At 40.2% G+C, this 21,586-nt stretch overlaps 1 protein-coding gene across 22 annotated transcripts in view; it reads right to left on the reverse strand.

Annotated features, from left to right (window-relative positions):
• The window catches only part of IL16 (interleukin 16), a 102,399-nt gene that overhangs the window by 46,289 nt on the left and 34,524 nt on the right, over positions 1-21,586 (reverse strand). The gene's annotated exons all lie outside the window — the stretch shown is intronic.

Raw genomic sequence — 21,586 nt, forward strand, 5'->3', positions numbered from 1 at the left:
CTCTTCTGTTCCTGCTCCCAAGGTGGGGCTGCCCTGGAAGCTGAGGACTCATCCACTGAGGTCAGACACATTTCCAGACACATTTCCCCTTGTTGCCATGAGAGACGGCAGCCTCAGGCAGCAGCTCTAAGGGTAGCGTGCCCATCGCTGCGTGGGTTGCAGTGTCCTCTCTGGTGCCTGAGTAGGGAATAGGGCGGGACTGCCAGGAAGGTTCTTTAAGGTATTTTTTCCAACATGAAGATCATCTGCATGGCTTCAAGGGCTAAGCAGCCAACCCTCAAAAACACAAAGACACCATGTCCCCAGGGGAGCAAACCCAGAATGAAGATGCAGAGTTCCAGAATGAAGATGCACTGTGTCCTACAGACAAGATTATTCTGGAGTCTAAATGCTTCCCCAGGGGCTAGATGGATCCGTTGCTTCCCTCAGAGTGCTCACTTTTTATGTAGATCCCTGACTGCGGGCAGAAGCTTCATGCTTCTGAAGTTTGCTGACTGCGTTCCATGTACATAAGAGTCTTTTCATTTTTCTCTTTGAACTGAGATATCATAGCAGTTCCAGGCTAAGGAAACCACAAAATATCACCCAGCTGTCTCCAGGATCAAGGCTCACTTCTGATGTTTGGGTTGATAATGCGGCAACAGGCTTTGATCCCTTAGTCATGAGGATGAGCAACTAGGTCCAGCAGATGGGCTCTGGGATGGTCACACAGGAGACTGAGGTCACACACCTCCTGATATGGAGAGGAAGGGTGGGAACCAGAAACTAGGAATCCTTCTCAAGTCTCCCTTCCGCTGTGCTCCCTGTATGACCTGGGTCACCTTGTATTTCTACCTTTCCAAATGCCCCAACACATCCATTCTTGCTGGCTATGCCCTAGTTCAGAGTATTCCTCTTATATTGGAATCTTATTCCGGGATCATGACCTGAGCCGAAGGCAGAAACTTAACCAACTGAGCCACCCAAGCTCCCCTTAAAGATTGTTTTTAACAAATGGTTCTGGGACAACTGGACATCCACATGTCAAAGAGTGGATTGGACCCCTTCCCCACAACATACACAAAAATTTAACTCAAAGTGGATCATAGACCTATATACCAGCTGCAACTAAAAAAATCTTAGAAGAAAACACAGATCCTCATGATGTTGCATTAGGAAAAGACTTCTTAGATGTGACACCAAAAGCACAAGTGACAAATGAAAATATGGAAATGGGGTTCCTCAAAATTACAAAATTTGTGTTTCAAAGAACACCATCCAGGAAGTGAAAAACAACCCACAGAACTGCAGAAAATATTTGCAAGTCATATATCTGATGAGGGACTTGGACTGAGAATATGTATAAAGCTCCCACAACTCAATAACAGAAAGACAAATAATCCAAATGTTTAAAAGGACAAAGGATCTGAATGGATAGTTTCCCAGAGAAGTTATATGAAAAACCAAGAAGCACATGAAGGTATTCAGCATTATTAGCCATGGAGAAATGCAAATCAAAGCCACAGTGACAAGGCTCTGGTTCAAGATGGAGACTAGGAGGATCCTGAACTCACCTCTGCCAACAGACATGCAAAATCTACAGCCACATGTGGAACTATTTGCTCCAGGGGAAAAAAAAAAACTAACTAAAAACTGGCAGAGAGATCCTTTTACATCAGGCAAATGAGAGAGGGTAGAGTGGTGGCAAGAATGTCTGAGACACAGTCTCATAATCTCACCCCTGATGGGAAGCCCACAGTCAGGAGGGAACTCAAAGCTTAGAGCTTCTCCTTAAGGAGTGAAGAGTTTGTACCCCATGTCAGGCACTCCAGTTTTTAAGGCCCTCTCTGAGAGAGAGTCCTACCTGCTAATCCTTGGAGCCTCAGGCTTAGGGGCAGGCTTCAGGGTTAGCACACGTCTAGAGGCTATGGAGGTGCTGTCAGGGAGTATGGATCAGAAATGTCACTTTCGCTGCCCTGCAGCTCACTCATATCTCCCAGGAAGAAGCGTATACACTTGTCTGGAGCAACAATTTTTGTGGCTGCTTCCAGGAGACACCTCTACATCAGCTGGTTCTGGTAGCCAGAGGGGCTTACACTTGTGCTCCCACAGGGCTGTATCTATGTGCATTCCTTAAAAGCTGCTGCTGAGGGTCTGGCTTCCAATCAATCTGAATCTAGATACTGACTGAGATCCTCCCCTTTGGAACACTGACTTGTTGGCAGACCATCACCAATGGGGATTTTGGACAATCATAAAAATTTGAGAGACGACCAAGACCTGGGATGGGGTTGAGTGACATGCACTATAATGTAGATGACCCCTAAAAATGTAATACTAAGTGGAAAGAGCCATTCACAAAAGACCACATATTCTATGATTCTATTTTTGTTAAAAGTTCAGAATAGGCAAACCTTAGAGATAGGAAGTAGATTAGTGGATGGTGAAGGACGGACAGGAGTTGGGGGCTGGTGGGTAGAGAGTCACTTCTAATGATGGTGGGGCTTCTTTCCCTGGTGACAAAAATGCTCTAAGATCAGATAGTGGTGACTTGACGGGATGAGCACTGGGTGTTATTCTGTATGTTGGCAAATTGAACACCAATAAAAAATAAATTTATTATTTAAAAAAAGATCAGATAGTGGTGATGGTTGCTTGACTCTGTAAAAATACTAAAAACCATTTAATAGTACACTTTAAATGGGCAAATTGTACAGTGTATGAGCTATATCTTAAGAAAACCATTTTGAAAGGAAAATTCATTTGTTCACTCATAATGTCCCTGCCCTTGATCACTTTTCCTGCTAGCATGATTTTATAAAAATGCAAATGCTACTCATGAGCCTGACTGACTCTCTGGTGGATCTGTTTCTGATAGACCCAAGATCAAATCTGAGCTCCCTGACCCATGCTTCCTCTGACACTACTCAGACCGATCCATACCTCTTGGCCCCAGTGACCCACACTTCCTGCCCCATAGACCTTCTGCATCCTGTCTCATCTTACAGTGGCCCATCCTTGCTTTCCCTCCCTCTTCAAGAATATCCCACCAAATTTATTCTGCAAGAACAAATTCAGGCATCATACCTCTGTAGTGATGTCTTGATGCAAAATAGCTGCCTCCTGAGAAAACCAGGGACTGTCTCTGCTAATCAGACCCAAGGAAAGCTTAAAAGTAGAAAGACACTGAGATGCTTGTCGGCCGTTGTCTTAATAACGAATAGGACAACCCTTCATTACTCTTCTTCCAACCTAGTCTTATACGTTTGCTTCACATTATAAAATTATATTGTCTAGTTAAAAAGTTATTTCTCTTACTATTTTTGTAAGAGCTCTCCCTAAATTTAAAAACTACTCTGGAGAATACCACTTTCCCCCCTAAAAAATTGAATATTTTTCTGCCAAAACAGAGTTTATATTTCCACTCATTTAATAGAAAAAACCCCCAGTAGAGTTTTTTTTACCTATTTGGTCCAGTGAGATTTTCAGAAGATTTAAATGAAATAATCTATGCAAAGTACCTGGATCGATGGCCAGCAAAGGCCGTAATAATCCAACCAGCCACCAAGTAGTGCCAATCTATTTCCCAGATATTTCTCAATTCTGTCAAGTGTTTTTAATAGTCTAGAAATTTGTTACAGGAAACAACTGGACAAAATGCACAAAGATGTGTGTAGAAATATGTTCATCCCACTGCTTGTAATGGAAAACAATGATGAGGCAGTATTGAGGACGTTATGACAGTAACCCATCACTTTGATCCTTCTGCTAAAACCAAGTAAAAGTGTTGGACGGGGTGGGAATGTATCAATGAAATAGCAAAGGAGTAAGGAATACCCAAGAAGCAAATGAAGGCTGCACCACAATTTTCCTGGCAGGTAAGCAGCCCAGAAGCTGGCTGCTGCCCTGAGATTGTTTTTATGAACCGGCTGGACTTGTACTTCACCTTCTATAGCTTTCTGGATGTCAGGAGCAGATGGAAACTCCTGATTTCTTCCCAAGATGTAGAGTTCAGTAGGGCACTCCTCTTGCATAAAGGGATCCCCCAATAATTACATCCTCATTTGAAATGTAAACTGGAAATAGATCCCTCCCACCCTCAGGACCTGCATGAAAATTATCAGTCTGGAAACGGCCCTAATGGAAGGGGGGAAAAGCCTTCCTGATTTGCTGGTGATTAACAGTTACCAGATGGCCCTCACAGAACTTGGCAGCCCTAATTCATACCACATGCATGTCTTGAAAAACCTCTAGACAAGAATTTAGTTCAAAACGGTTCCAGGCTGGTGGTGCCCTAACCACCTGGCAGAAACAAATTCAAATCTTCTCTGGAGGAACGAGCTTTAACTTAGGTCGCAGAGATTCCCACCAAGAAACTAACAAGACTAACAAGACTTACTTTTAGAGAAAAAAGTTAAAAAAAATAATAAAAATAAAACACATACTGGAATAAGACACCACGAGAAAGAACCAGAAGGAGCAGTATATGCCAAAATCAGCCTGCAAAGACTTCGAATCGTGGGGAAATCAGACACAGAAGGCAAAATAAATATGCTTAAATTTTTAAAGAAATAGAAGTGATGATTGAACAATTTAAGAGAGAGAAACTATGAAAGTTTCTAAGCAGTATTGGGAAAAGTACCAAGAAATTTTTAAAAATAAGAGAACTACTGATATTTGAAAGCAAATAGGTGGGATCCCTGGGTGGCGCAGCGGTTTGGCGCCTGCCTTTGGCCCGGGGCGCGATCCTGGAGACCCGGGGTCCAGTCCCACATCGGGCTCCCGGTGCATGGAGCCTGCTTCTCCCTCTGCCTGTGTCTCTGCCTCTCTCTCTCTGTGTGTGACTATCATGAATAAATAAAATCTTTAAAAAAAAAAAAAAAGAAAAGAAAAAAGAAAGCAAATAGGTGGATTGAAGAGTGAATGAGATAGCCCTGGGGAGGAGACAAAGAGATCTGAAGTGTAGATCTGAAAAAGATGCCCAGATGACAACCAAAAGGGATGGGGAGTGTTAAGGAGTGTCTGGAAGTGTGAAGGTGGGGCAGGAATGCCTCTATCTAACCAGCATTCCAGAAAGAGACTCACTGCACATGAGCATGTATGCAATTCTTCCAGTCTCGATGAAATCATCCATCCACAGAGCCATGGAACCCAACAAACCCCAAATAAGGTGAATAAAAAGAAAAGCATTCTTAGCTTCTAGTTGAACTACAGAATATTGAAACATGTAGGAGATCTTTAAAGCAGCCAGAGAGAAGACTGATCATCCTTAAATGAACAATGAATGATTAAACCCAAAGCTCCTGTCTTGGTGGCAATTATGAAATAATTAATCCAATGTGGCAAGAGAAAGCAACTGTCAACATAGACTTGGAGATTAGCTAACATACCTTTAAGAGTGAGTGGAATTAAGGCCTTTCGGATAGAAAACTGGAGGTAGTTTACCACCAGTGTACACTCACTGATGAAATTCCAAAAAAGGAGGGTAAGAAAGAGGAGGAGGAGGGAGGGAGGAGGTGGGAGGAGAAAAGGAGGCAGGGAGGAAGAAGGGGAGGAAAGGAAGAAAGAGTGAGAAGGAAGAAAGGAAGAAGTGGGTGGTGGGAGGAAGGAGGAAGAAGGAAGGAGAAGGGAGGAAGAGGATATCTAAATATATATGTAAAGATAGAGCTAAATTACCTGAAAATATTAGGATATAAGCCAAGAAAGAGCACTACAAGAATGAAAATATTCAGTCATTTTTGTACCATTCAGAAGGAAGATAAAAGTAAAAACTGATAAGTTTAACACTGAAACCCTGGATGTGTATGCCAAATTTTCTGGGATAATCATAAAATTACAGAAACAGAGTTATAAACAGAACCAATAAGGGAGAAAAGGAATGAGAAAATATAACTACCAAACTGACAAAAAAAAGGAAAAAAACATGGAAAAGTAGAAAAATATTTAAAATGACATAATTTTACATTTTTGCATAATTTAAGAGGCTCTGTGAACCAGCCAAAAGAGAAGGATTGTCAGGACAAATTTACCTAAACGCATTTTTTTAAGCACTTCACTTGACTTTTAAAGAAAAACTTCATTTTTAAGAGCAGTTTTAGGCTTAAACAAAATTGAGAGGGAGATTCAGACTTCCCATGCTGCCCCCTCACCATCAGCACCCCGCACCAGAGGACACATTCATGACCAAGGATGAACCTACAGGGACACAACATCATCACCCAAAGGCCTAGTTTGCATTAGGTTCCCTGTTGGCAGCATACCTCCTGTGGCTCTGGACAAATGTGTAACACCAAGTACCCATCACGGTTATATCATACAGAGTAGATACTTCACCAGCTCTGTGATCTGCCCGTTTACATCTCCTCCTGCCCCACTGGGGCAGCCACTAATATTTTAACTCTGTCTGTAGATTGTTGAGTGTGTGCAATTAAGTAGTGCATAGGCTTTTCAGATTGGCTTCTCTCTCTTCATGAGATGTATGTAAAGTTCCTCCGTGTCCGTTCATGGCTTGACAGCTCATTTGTTTTTTTCTACTTCCATTGTCCGGGGGCGTCGCAGTGTATGAATCCATTCCCCTGTTGAGGGGCATCTTGGTTACTTCCAAGTTTGGGTGATTATGAACAAAACTGCTGTACACACCCATGTGCAGTATTTTACGTGGACATGAGTTTTCGGCTCCTTTGTGTAAATGCCAAGGAACCCAAGTGCTGGGTCCTATGGGAAGAGTATGTTTAGTTTTGTAAGAAGCCACTCAAGTGTCTTCTAGAGTGGTTGTACCATGTTGCCCCCCGACCGGCAAAGAATGAGAGTTTCTGCTACTCCACATCCTCACCAGCATGTGGTGTCCTCGCCATTTTAATAGGAATGTAGAGGTGGCTCAGGTTGTTTTCATTTGCATTTCCCTGATTATGTATGAGGTGGAGCATCCTTCCATATGTTTCCTCGCCATCTGGAGATCTTCTCTACTGGGGTATTTAGACTTTGGCCCACTTTTTAATTAGGTTGTTTGTATATTTTGGATAACAGTCCTTTATCAGGTGCGGATTTTTTTGCAAAGGTTTTATCCTACTCTGTGGCTTGTCTTCTAATTCTCTTGACAATTTGTCTTTCACAGACCAGTCTTTTTAAAAAATTTTTTTTAAATATTGTTTTTATTTATTTGAGAGAGAGAGAGAGAGAGAGAGAGAAAGCAGGAGTGGAGGAGCAGAGCCAGAAAGACAAATGGACACCATGCTTAGCACAGAGCCCCAACAGGGGACTCTATCTCACGAGCCTGATATCATGACCTGAGCTGAAATCAAGAGTCGAATGCTTAACTGACTGAGCCACTCAGACACCCCAGCAATCTTTTTTAATTTTAATGAACTCCAGCTAATCAACTATTTCTTTTATAGATAAATCAGAAAAATGCTAATCAAAATAAATCTGGTTCTATCTTATAGAAAAAGATTTAAACAAAAACAATTAATAGAGGTAAAGTCACTATAGAATGCTTGCTTTAAATCATGAAGAAGATACAATTTTAAGCTTGTTTGCATCTTGTATAGCTCTCCTATATTGACATAAAAAGGAAAATCTAGCGTAGATTTTGAACCTACTTCCTAAATACTGCTAGATCAAGCAGATAGACCTCAGAAAGTATGTGGACTATTTAAACGATACAATTAACAGGAGCAGAATACAATTTCACCTCAAATATATAAAATATTTGCAAAAAATAATCGGTTACAGGGTTGTCAAACAATTCTCAATAAATACAATGGCCTGGAATAGTACCACACTTTCTGACAATAACAACATCAGCCATAAAGCATGACAAAAAGATAGCTAGAGAGACAAAAGACAGATTCTTGTTGCCAGAGGTTACGGGTGGTGTGAGATTGGATGTGATGGTAAAGGGACAGTGGTTGGGGGTTCTGGGGAAGGTGGAGCAGCTCTGTATCTTGATTGGGGTGGTGGTTACACAGATGTACACATGGGATAACATACCACAGAACTACAAACATCATAACTGTGTTGAATTTCTGGTTTGGATGTCCTACTATGGTTATTGTGTAGGATGCAACCCTTGGGAAGAACTGAGTGAAGAGTATACTACCTACCTGTACCATCTTTGCCACTTCGTGTGAATCTACAATTATCTCAAAATAATTCAAAAAAGTTCTGTATAAGATTAACTGGAAAATATTCATATGCTTGAAAATTAAGAACCACACTTTCTAATTAACTCATGGGTTAAAGAAAAAATTAATTTGGAAATTTTAAAGCATTTAGAACTGAACAGTCATGGAAATTTAGATCTCAAATCTTGTGAAATGCAGCTAAAGATAAAACTATATTCACAGAAGTTATTATTTTAAAAGCTTATATTATGAAACATAAAGGCTAAAAATAATTCTTGAGCTAGTCATCAAAAGAAGTAGGGAAGAGATGATACTAGAGACAAGAACATGATTTATGAGACATGTAAGAGGGGGATTGACAAAATTAAAAGTTAGTTCTGGGAAAACATTTTAACATATTGGTGAAACTCCAGCAAAGTTAATCAAGAAAAAAAAAAAGTGCGAGAAAACAAATAACATGAGGGGTTAGGAAGGGACATGATTACAGATGCAATACAGATTAAAAAGATAAGAGATATAATAAACAACTTTATAGAATAAATCTGAGTAATCAAGTAAAATGAGAAACTTCCGAGAAAAAAACTTTATCAAAATCAACTCAAAAAAAGTTAGGAAATCTTCAGAAGTCTGTAAAAATTAAGAAATTCTCAAGCAAGAGAAACTCTAGGGACAGATGGTTTTACTGGAGAATTCTACCAAACGTTTAAAGAATTAACATCAGTTGTATACAGACTTTTCCAGAAAATTAAAGAATTAACATCAATTGCACATAGACTTTTCCAGAAAATAGGAAAGAATACTTCCCAATTCATTTTATGATACTAGTATTACTTTGCTACAAATACCAAACAAAGACAATACCAAAAAAAAAAAAAAAAAGGAACCTACAGATCAATATTCCTTATGATTGCAGAGGTAGAAATATTTAACAATTACTACCAAATAAAATTCACCAATAGATAAAAACAATTATATGTGATGACCATGTGGGATTATTCCAGGGATGCAGAGATAGTTCATTCAAAAATCAGTTAAGGTAATCTACCATATTAACAGGCTAACAGAGAAAATTCACATAATTTTATCAATCAATGCTGAAAAGCATCTGACAAAATTAAACACCTATTCATAACATAAGCTCTCAGGACATCAGGGCTAAAGTAGAACATTCTCAACTTCATAAAGAATATTGCCACAAAACCCAGAGCTAACGACACTCTTAGAGAAAAACTGAATGCTTTGCCTCTGAGATTGAGCATGAAGCAAGAATACCTAATTTCAATCCTCATTCAACTTGGTACTGAAAGTTCTAGCCACTGCAATAAGGCAACAAAAAGAAATAGAAGGCATACAGATCAGAGAGGAAGAAATTAATGTGTCCTGGTTTGTAGATGACATGATTGCCTACATAGAACATCCCAAGGCATCTATGAAAATAACTCATAGAACAAAAAAGTGTGTTCAACAATTTGCCAAGGGCAAAATAAACTCAACAAAAATCAATTATATTTTTTTCTCTGAGGAATGAACACATGGACACTGAAATTTAAATGCATACCATTTACAATCACTCAAAAGCATACTTAGGCATAAATGTAATGAAACATATAGAGGGCTTGTATGCTGCAAATCACAAAATGATAACGAAAGAAATCAAAGACCTCAATGGATAGAGAGACATAATTGTATTAATAAATTGGAAAACTCAGCATAGTAAAGATTAATTCTCCCCAAATTCATATATAAAGTTCATGTGATTCCTGCTAAAATCCCAGCAAGATTTTGTATAGATATAGACAAAATTTCTCTAAAATTTATATGGAAATGCAGAGACTAGAGTAATTAAAACAAATTTGAATAACGAACAATAAAATAGGAGAAATCCACCTACCTGATTTTGAGATGCATTATGTAGCTACAGTAACCGAAAATGTGTGGTATTGGAAGAAGGATATACATATAAAACTCAGAAATCGATCTACACAAATATGCCCACTTGATTTATAACAAAGGTACAAACACCACTTGGAGGTAAGATAGACTTTTTAACAAGTGATGCCATAGCAAGTGAACACTGATGGGAGTGGGGAGGCAGGTTGGGAAAGAGGAAGCTCAGCCCACATCTCTCACCTCATATAAAAATTAACTTAAAATGGACCTATGTGTAAAATGCAAACCTATAAAACTTTTAGAAAAAAATAGAAGAAAATTTTCAGGATCCAGCGCCAGGGAAAGAATTCTTAAATTTGATACCAAAAGCATAATTGGAAAAGGAAAAATTGATAAATTGGACTTCATCAAGATTAAAAACTTTTGCTCTGTGAAAGATTCTGTTAAGAGGATGTACAATTCTGGGGAAAATATTTGCAAACCACATACACAATAAAAGACAAGTGAGTATCTAGAATATATAAAGAATTCTTAAAACTCCATAGGAAAAATAACAAACTAATTCAAAAATGGGCAAATGACATGAACAGACATTTTATTGAAGACGCAGTTTAAGCACACGAAAAGATGTTCAATGCCGCGAGCCATTAATGAAATAGATTAAAACCACAATGAGATATCACTACATACCTTTCAGAATGGCTAAAAGAAAAAATAGTGGCATCTAATACTGTGGAGGATGCAGAGAAACTGGATTGCTCATACTTTGTTTACGTGAATGTGAAATTGGATGGCCACTCTGGAAAACTGTTGGGCAATTTCTTTTTTTTTTTTAATTAATTTTTATTGGTGTTCAATTTACCAACATACAGAAAAATACCCAGTGCTCATCCCGTCAAGTGTCTACCTCAGTGCCCGTCATCCATTCCCCTCCAACACCCGCCCTCCTCGCCCCTTCCACCACCCCTAGTTCGTTTCCCCGAGTTAGGAGTCTTTATGTTCTGTCTCCCTTCCTGATATTTCTGTTGGGCAATTTCTTTAAAAATAAAACATGTAGCTATTGTATAATCCCAAAACTGCACTCCTGGGCATTTATCCCAGAGAAATGAAAATGTATGTTTCACCTGTACAGGAATGTGAGATCATCTTTATTCGTGACCACCCAAAAGTTAAAACAACACAGAGTCCTTCAATTGTGAGTGGTTAAACAAATTGTGGTACATCCATAACATGCAACATGACTCAGCAATAAACGGGAACTTATTATGCACAGTCTGCAAAGGTTACAGCCATCTGATACTATTTGTACAATGTTCTTGGAATGACAAAAACATAGAGAGAGTTGCCATGGGTGAAGGTGGAAGGGGGGGTAGCTACAAAGGGGCAAAACGAGGAATCTTTTCAAGAATGGAGATATGCCATACGTTGACTGCATCAATACCAATAACCTGATTGTGATATTATACTATCATTGTCCAAGATGTTACCATTGGTAGAAACTAAGGTATATGGATCTCTCTGTTAATTTCTTACAACTTATATGAATCTGCAATAATCTGGACATAAAGAATTTAATTTTAAAAACTATTTAAAAATTGCATTACCGATGCCAGAAAATAGTTAGAAAACAGAATTGTTGGGATCCCTGGGTGGTGCAGCAGTTTGGCGCCTGCCTTGGGCCCAGGGCGCGATCCTGGAGACCCGGGATCGAATCCCACATCGGGCTCCCGGTGCATGGAGCCTGCTTCTCCCTCTGCCTATGTCTCTGCCCCTCTCTCTCTCTCTCTCTCTCTCTCTGTGACTATCATAAGTAAATAAAAATTAAAAAAAAAAAAAAAGAAAACAGAATTGTTGGGCAGTCCCAGTGGCCCAGCAGTTTAGCACCGCCTTCAGCCTGGGGTGTGATCCTGGAGACCTGGGATCAAGTCCCACGTCAGGCTCCCTGCATGGAGTCTGCCTCTCCCTCTGCCTGGGTCTCTGCCTGTGTGTGTGTGTGTGTGTGTGTGTGTGTGTGTGTGTGTGTGTGATGAATAAATAAATAAAATATTTAAAAAAAAAGAAAACAGAATTATTTAAGAAGGCAACATTTACAATTGTATCAGAAAATAGTGTTTACGAACTAAACTAATGAAATTTATGTAAGATCATCCTGAAGAAAATTATAAAATTTACTGAAAGGCATAAAATAAGTCCTGAATAATGGAGAGATAAGTCATATTCACAAAAACAAGAGTCTTAATATTGAAAAGTCATTTATAATTTTAATGCAGTACTAACCAAAATGTCAAGGGGTTTTTAGAACATCACAAACAAATCCTTGAATTTTTATCAAAAATCAAAGGGCATCAAATAGACACATACTTAAATAAGCAAAGACAGAGAAACTTCCATATGAGAAAACATACTTATATTTAAATGCCATGATTAAGATAGTAGAGTTTTGACAGCAGGATAACAAACCGACCAGCAGAACAGAATAGGGATCCTAGAATAGCTTCATGCTCATACGAGGAAACCCAATTTCTGAGAGAACTAATCCTGTACTTTTGGGATGAAGACAAACACTCCAATAGAGGGTGCTGGGACAACTGGTCAACCATGTGGAAACACTATAATGCACCCGTACATTCACAAACATCAATTCCAGGTGGATTAAACACATAAATACAAAAGGCAAACCTATAAGATGTTCAGAGGACAATAGAAGAGATTAGACATTAAAATAGTATGTGTTTCTTTTAGAAAAGCATAAAAGTTTCAAACAAGATGCAAAACAGTACAAACTGTAAAGCACATGATTGGTAAATTCCCCATTAAAATGAAGAACTTCACAGACTCTTGAGTGGCTCAGTCAGCTAAGCATCTGACTCTTGATTTTGGTTCAAGTCATGATCTTGGGGTCTTGGGATCAAGACCCATGTCAGGCTCTGTGCTCCGTGAGTCTGCTTGAGATTCTCCCTCTCCCTCTTCCCTTCCCCCAGTCATACACATGTGTGTGCTCTCTCTCACTCTCTAAAATAAATTAAATCCTTTAAAAATGAAGTGAAATGAAAAACTTCTATTCATCAATTAAAAGGGCTAAGATGACAAGGTAAAAGCTAGAAAAAGAAAAAGACAAACATTCCAAAATAAAAACAAAAATGTTCAGGTGGTCATATCACATAAGAGGAAATTCAAATGTCCCATAAACATGGAAATACGTGCAACCTTACTAGTAATTAGGAAAAAGGCAAATATAAATTAATGTAAAAAACAATTTAATAGGCCTTCAGACTGGGAAAAAGTTTAAAAGCTTGAGGATACCAAGAATTGATTAGGATGCGGAGCAACCAAGAAACTTATACCTGCTGAAGGAAGGATAGATTGGCACAACCATTTCAGAAAATAATTTGGGAGTATCTCATACAAAAGAAGATGCCATGCCCTAAAACTCACTGATTTCACATCTAGCTTTACACCTATCGAAACTTACAGAGATGTACAAGGAGGCAGGTACAAAAATGCCCAGAGCAGCACAATCTCCAAAGAGAAGTAAAGCAAAGTACCCCAAAATCTACCAATAGTAGAATGGATAAATGGTGTGTTCAAACCATAGAATTCCATAAAGCAGTGAAAAAAATCAATAAACAACAACAAAATGAAATAACATGAGTGAATTTCCGGAATATAATTGGAGTAACTGGAGTAAGTCTACCAAAGAGCAATCACTGTGCAATTGCACCTGTATTATTGTCAAACATAAGTAGGGCTGACACTTCCAAAGTTCCAGAACAAGATGGCAACTGCTCACTTTCTTCCTCCCTGCTAAATACAACTAAATACCCTGGAAGTTATTCAACAGAGAGCAATAAAAGAATTCTGAATGCCAGAAAGGAGACAGCTAGCTAACTGGGTACGGAACTCAGGACTTGAGGAACGACAATATGGTGAGTTCTCGGAGCTTCCTTCTTACCTACTGTATACCCAGACTAGGTGCTAGAGAGGCCTGTAACCCAGAACTGCAGAGCAGCAAACACAAGAAACAAACAAACAGAAAACCATGTTCTCTCTTGCCTGGCCAAAAGACCAGGAAAGAGGGGAAATCAATAAGACCCAAAGGAAGCCCGAGTCCTGGTCCCACAACCAGGGCAGCAGCAGGTGGCCCAATCTTGACATAGCAATGGCAGAGGCAAAGCCCAAGGCTGACCCAGCCCCGCTCCAGAACTAGAGCACAAGCAGGATGCCCATCCACCTGCAGAGACTGTATGAGCTGAACAGTTCATTGTCCTGCCCTCCACTTACTGCCAAAAAGACCCAGGCCCAGCAGCTCCTGGCCATCCCCACCCTGCATGGCAGATGGTCACCAGTGATACCAGGCAGGCCAAAGAAGCTGCTCCCACCCCAGCAGGCCAAAATGCAAAGAATATGTGAGATTTCCAGTAGTGCCAGAAATAATAAAGCCTACCAGAATAGTATTGCAAGGGTTCTGAAAACTGAAATGTCATTACAACAGAAGTCCATAAAAATAGTTCAGAAGTACAAGCTAAATTTAAATAGGTATTGCCTGCAGATTTAAATTGGATTGAGAGACTCTGAATATAATAACGGAAATATCTAAGATACAATTAACAGTCACTTTTAGCATCTAAAACCAGGAATATGTAATTTGAACGAGAAAAGACAAACAGCTGATGCCAACACTGAGGCGAAGCTGATGTCGGAATCCTCTGGTGATGATTATAAAGCAGCCTGCATAAAAAAATGCTTTAACGGTCACTTACAAATTCTCTTGAAACAAAGGAAAAATGAAGAGATACCAACCAAGAAATAGGGTTGTTGTCTTTTTTTTAAAAAAAGAAGCACATGGCTATTTAAAGAACTAAATGTAGGAAACCCAAGGAGATTAACCTCAAGATGCCTCACAGTTAAATTTCCGAAAAAAATAAAGTCTTAAAAACAATCAAAGAGAAACGACACATCTCTAAAAAAAAAAAAAAGGAAACAAGCAAACCATCAACAGAAATGACAGATTTCACATCTGAAAACATAGGGAGATGGAGCAGAAGGAAAGGGCACAAGACTTTTTAAGTGCAGGAAAATGTACGTCAACTATATTCCATTGACAATACCCTTCTGGAATGAAGGGGAAAGAAAGATATTCTCAAGTTAGGAGTCTTTATGTTCTGTCTCCCTTCCTGATATTTCCCAACATTTCTTCTCCCTTCCTTTATATTCCCTTTCACCATTATTCATATTCCCCAAATGAATGAGAACATACACTGTTTGTCCCTCTCCGATTGACTTACTGCACTCAGCATAATACCCTCCAGTTCCATCCACGTTGAAGCAAATGGTGGGTATTTGTCGTTTCTAATGGCTGAGGAATATTCCATTGTATACATAGACCACATCTTCTTTATCCATTCATCTTTCGATGGACACCGAGGCTCCTTCCACAGTTTGGCTATTGTGGCCATTGCTGCTAGAAACATCGGGGTGCAGGTGTCCTGGCGTTTCATTGCATCTGAATCTTTGGGGTAAATCCCCAACAGTGCAATTGCTGGGTCGTAGGGCAGGTCTATTTTTAACTCTTTGAGGAACCTCCACACAGTTTTCCAGAGTGGACGGGATGAGCACTGGGTGTTTTTCTGTATGTTGGTAAATTGAACACCAATAAAAATTAATTAAAAAAAAAAAAAAAGAAAGGGAGAAGCAGGCTTCCCATGGAGTAGGGAGCCTGATGTGGGGCCATATTTGAAAATTTTTTAGAAAATGTTTAAAATGAAAAATGTTGAAAAGATTTGTATTTGATGAGGATAATTCCCAGAATTGGAATAAATTGTTCATAGTAAAAAAAAAAAAAAAAGAAAGAAAGATATTCTCAGATGAGGGAAAAGCTAACAGAAGGCTCTGCTCTCAGATCTGTCCTTAAAGAACGACCGCAGGAAGCTCTCCAAATAGAAAGAAAATGACAAAACAGCTGGAAAGGTCAGAAGAGAAAGAAACGGTAGAATGGGTAAAAACAGAAGTAAGCCTAGTAGATCATCCTTCCCTTCCCTTCTTGCACCGTGTTTCATGGTTGGAGCAAAAATCATAACCAAACGTGCTGTGGTGCCCGGTGGTTGCGGAGGAAGTGCTGGATTTACACTGAGGCACGGAGGACAGCAAGGGGGCGGCCGCGGAGTGAGTTTTCTACATGCCCCTTGCTTCTTCAACTTCATGATTGCCACTCAAGTATTTAGGGCATCTTTATCCTTCTAGAATGTAGAATGTATAAAACATTGTATAAATTTCTTTTTATATTCTCAACATTTACCAAAACATTTTTTAAAGATTTGATTTATTTATTTGAGATAGAGAGAGAGTGAGTGAGAGAGAGAGAGCACGAGCAGGGAGGAGGGGCAGAGGCAGAGGGAGAAGCAGGCTCCCCGATGGCAGGGAGCCCAATGTGGGGCTCAATCCCAGGACCCCGGGATCATGCACTGAACCGAAGGCAGACGCTTCACCCACAGAGCCACTCAGGAACCCCTACTAAAATATTATTTAAAGATCTTGAGATAATAAATTAAGATACATCTATGTGGTATAGTCTCATGTAGCCTTTAACATTTTTGCAGACCTTGTCCTAAGCTGGGCGGAAGCACAAATGGACACGGTAAATTCTTCCCACCTGTAGCCAGTGCTTAGAATTCATCCTTGGGTGGGAACTTACACATTTGTGTTTCTGTGAGAAATCAGTGTTTAGTGCGATTCTAGGAATGGCTCAGCCTAGAAATGCAGAGGGAAGAGGTTGTGCCAAGTAACAATGGCCAAAGCTTGGGGTGTGGGAGGAGGAGAGGGTCAGGAGAAGCCTCTTGCAGGTGTTCCACTGAAGCTGCACCCTAGAGACAGGACGACCAAGGTTGGGGCTCATGGAAATTGGTCAGGAAGGTATTCCAGGCAGAGGAGACAGCAAGGGTGGAGGCTGGGAGACAGTCACCAGCGGGTTGTGTGCAAAGAACAGGGGAAAGCCTTGGGTGGATTGTGATGTAGGTAGGAAGGGTCATATTGAGAAACAGAATTGAAATGGTAGGTGGTTTACTACTTCTTCCCCATTTCCCCTGTTCCCCTCTTCTTTCCACCAGAACCCTTCTCACTAACCAAATGGTGTCTTGACAGAACCAGATGCAAAAGACACTTCCAGGCAGATTGGTCCAAATGCCCTCTGAGAATGGAAACAGGGACTAGAAATCCCCTGGAGTCTGGGAGGCGGGCAGCAAGTGCATGGGAATCATACCTGCAGGCCTCCCCACCCACTTCTGGCGTGTGGACCACCCTTGCCTCCTTCCCACCCTCCTCCCCACACACAAGGGATGCGGCTGCTCCTGCTCCGTGGGAGTCCTGGAGCCCCGAGCGTCCCTCCCGGTGGCTGCTCTCAGCCTCTACAAGCTGCTCTTCTGCGGCAGGAAGAGGCAAAGGGCCAAAGGATCGGGTTTCCCACTTGCCAAGGAAGTTTGGGCCTCAAAGCCACAGGCTGAGCTGCTCACAGGCAGCAAAAATCGGGAATTGGTCGGCTCCTGGAGGCCCTGACCACCCTCCCTCTGCCTCCCCAGCACAAACCAGCGATTCAGATGCTTGATCTGACCTCATCCATCCTGAGTCACACTGCTCGAGTGCTGACTTAGCCTAACCGATATTTTGAATTTGTAAAGAAAAGCAGGACTTTCCATACTACAGAGGCCATTCCCATGTGGATCAAAGCATTTCGCATTCTTTTAGGAGGGCAGCCCTGAGGGGGGACCTCCCACACATCCACTCTCATCTGCTGTCCAACTCCCAGATTGGATGTCCTGTGACCCCAGACCCCAGCCAGTGGGAATGCCCAAAGCAGCATCGGGTGTAAACCACGTGGTGGCTCAGTAAACCAATGCAAGCTCTGGCTACATCAGTAGACTCTCTGCCTTAAGGGTGGCCTCAATATTCTCATTTATGCAACCATTCTTTCCACAAACATTTCTAGAACTATTACTAGGTGCCAGTTCCCAATCCAATCCAGTGTCATAAAAGGAGTGCCAGCTCCAAAGTGAGTAAATATAGTGCTTGAGGCCTATGTGGTGATCTGCTAGTATTTAGCCAGAGAGAAAGAAAGAAACAAATGAGATATGAGGCAACAGATTGCATCCAAGGGAGCTTGGGCCCTGACCCCATGTCTCCCCTTTGTCTAGTCTACTGAGGGCAAATCACAATACTAGGTATGCACAGCCCTAAGCTACAGGGGTGCAGGGTGGGGGTGGGGGCTGTTTGCTGGGGTCAGTGATTACAGAACTGCAAGGGTCCACATGCTTGCATGCGTCTGGACTGGACTATGCCGGGAGCAGCAGGAGAGAGGGAATTGTGGCCAGTGGCCAAGAGCCAGGAAACAACTTTCCCTGTGGCACCCCATTCTCCTGCAAGACCCTGAGAACTTATCTGAACTTGACTATCCAAGTTCTTATGAAGGAATATTTGTCAAGGCAGGAGGATAGAACATATCTTTTTCACCAGATGTGACCTTGGTCTGTAACTTTTAAATACTTACACATTTGGTATGTGGAGCTCCATCTGAACTCTGGCCCTGTCTTGCCCATGTTAGAGGCAGGCCTGCTCCTGGCCAAAGGACAGTGATCACTGTGAGAGACACAGAAGTTTGGCAAGGGACAAAGAGAAACAGAAACGTGGGGGACCTGAGTGGCTCAGCAGTTGAGCACCTGCCTTCAGCTCAGGGCATGATCTTGGAGTCCTGGGATCGAATCCCACATCAGGCTCCCTGCAGGGAGCTGCTTCTCGCTCTGCCTGTGTCTCTGCCTCTCTCTGTGTGTGTCTCTCATGAATAAATAAATAAAATCTTAAAAGAAAAGAAGGGAAAGGGTAAACACAAGAATGAACAGAAATGAATACTGACTCAACAGAACTATAATAATGATCTATTCTTGGGACTTACATATAAATAGAATTAAAATGCATGAGAATCATGTCAAAGAAATGAACAGGTGCAAATGGAGTTGTGTGTTCTAAGTTCTTAGTATTGTCTGATAATTGATAAAAGTGCTCTTTATATGAGACTCGAATACATTCAGGATTATGTTTTACATTTTAATGATTAAAAGAATAGTTATATATATATATATATATGACAAGTCAATTGAAGGGGAAATGCAGTTGTAAAAATATATTAACCTAAAAGGGGGCAAGAAGAGAGAAAAAAACAAGTGTAAATCAATACACATTATTATAAGATAAAGATTGTAAGGTGGAAGAAAATGAACCTAATGGCATGCTGCTTACATGAGATACTTCTTAAATATGTGAACACAGGTTGATGATTTAAAAAAAAAAAAAAGAAAGAAGGGAGGGGCTCCTGGGTGACTCAGTGGTTGAGGGCCTGCCTTCTGCTCAGGTCATGATCCTGGAGTCCTGGGATCGAATCCCACATCGGGCTCCCTGCAGGGAGCTGCTTCTCTCTCTGCCTATGTCTCTGCTTCTCTCTATGTCTCTCATGAGTAAAAAATAAATAAAATCATTTTTTTAAAAAAAGAGAGGAAAAGTAACCAAAAGACAGTAGATTAAGTTTTACTAATACCAAATAATTTTTAGCACTATAAAAAAGGAGATTTGTAGATTATAAAGGTGATCATCCACCAGGAAAATATATTTTTTTAATTCTAAATGACTATGCACATAAAATATACCTTCAAAATGTATAAAGCAAAAATTGCCAGAACTGAAAGGTGAAACAGATCCATAATCATAGCTAGAGACTTTAACACACTGAACTCCCACCCCACTCCCTAAACTAATAGAGGAATAGAAAAAGAAAAACATCTGGAAAAAGTGATTATTGAACGTGATCGAAGAGACATACTTAGAACACTGCATCCAACAATAACATATATATTCTATCTTAAAAAATTTCCTTTTTTTAAGGATTTATTGGGATCCTAGGACCCCAGGATCATGCCCTGAGCTGAAGGCAGACCCTCAACCACTGAATCCCCCAAGCATCCCCAAATTTCCATTGTTAAAGTTATTCACAATACCCTCTCTTCTCTGGCTATAGAATAATCAATATAGAAATCCATATAGAGACAGACAAACTAGAAATCCCTCACCTGCCTGAAGACTAAACAACACATTTCTAAATAAACCACAAATCTCCCAAGAAATCACAATAGGATGCATATACTGCCTAAAATAATGAAAATATGGACTATCAAAGTTTATGGATGAAGCCACTAAATTTGGAAGGAAATTCATAGCCTTAAATTGGGGGTGGAGGGAGAAAACTGAAAGTCAATTATCTAAGCTGCCATCTCAAAAAGCTAGAAAAAAAATATTAAATGTGACAAATGGAGAAGAAAGAAATAATAAGGCTAAGAGCAAAGGTTAATTAGAATACACGGAACAGAGAAGTCCAATTAACTGAAAAGCTGATCCTTTGAGAATTGACAGGCTCTGGAATGAAAGATCACCTGAAAGGAAAGAGAGAGAAGACAAAGTATCACTATCAAGAATGAACACTGACAATCACTACAGTTCCTGCAGATGTCCAAACCTAAGGTGCACACTGAGGAAGTCAGAATAAGATGAGTGGATTGTGTCGATGTCAGTGTGCTGGCTGTTCTGCAAGATGCTACCCTTGGGAGAAAGGCCACAGGATCTCTCTGTATTATTTTTTACAACATAGTGTAAATCTAACAATTCTCTCCAAAAAAAAAAAAAAAAAAAAAAGCTAGTTAAAATGTACTGAGATTTTATGAACAACTTTACACTAATAAATTCAGAAACTCTGATGAAAAAAACTTCTGGGACAAAGATGCATGTTACCAACACTGATATCAGAGGAAATAAAAAACCGGAATATTCTTTTATCCATTAAGTAGATTCAGTGATAATTTAAGACCTTTCCTCACAGAGATCTCCAGACCCAGAGAGTTCACAGGTGAATTTTCCCAACCATTCAGAAAAGCATAGCGCCAGTGTTGGTCAAACCATTCCAAAAGATGAAAAAGAAATGTTTCCTAACTCATTTCATGAGTCCAGCACACCCATAATATGAAAACCAGATAAGGACATCACAAGAAACAAATTTTAGGTTAATCTTTCTTGCAAATAGAAATGGCAAGACTCACAAACAAAATATTAACATATTAAAGCCACAGTTATATCGAAAGGATAATGGATCCTAACTAGGAGTCCTTGAGTACCCAGAGTGTGTAACCTTGTCTTACCACCTTAAAAAGTCAATCAGTGCAGGATGCCTGGGTGGCTCAGCGGCTGAGCATCTGTCTTTGGCTCAGGATGTGATCCTGGTCTGGGATGGAGTCCCACATCGGACTCTCTGCGAGGAGCCTGCTTCTCCCTCTGCCTATGTCTCTGCCTCTCTCTCTGTGTCTCTCATGAATAAATAAATAATATTTTTTTAAAAAAGATGTCAATCAGTGCAATTCACCACATGAACAAGAATAAAGCAGGAAAAAAACCATATGATTATCTCAATAAATGCAGAAAAAAGTCATTTGATAAAACTGGACAACTGATGAAGGGAAAAATAAAACTTCTTTTCTAAACGCAAATAGAAACTTCCTCAATCCAATAAA

The sequence above is a fragment of the Vulpes vulpes genome, chromosome 14, assembly GCF_048418805.1.
Source record: "Vulpes vulpes isolate BD-2025 chromosome 14, VulVul3, whole genome shotgun sequence".
Taxonomy (NCBI): Eukaryota; Metazoa; Chordata; class Mammalia; order Carnivora; family Canidae; genus Vulpes; species Vulpes vulpes.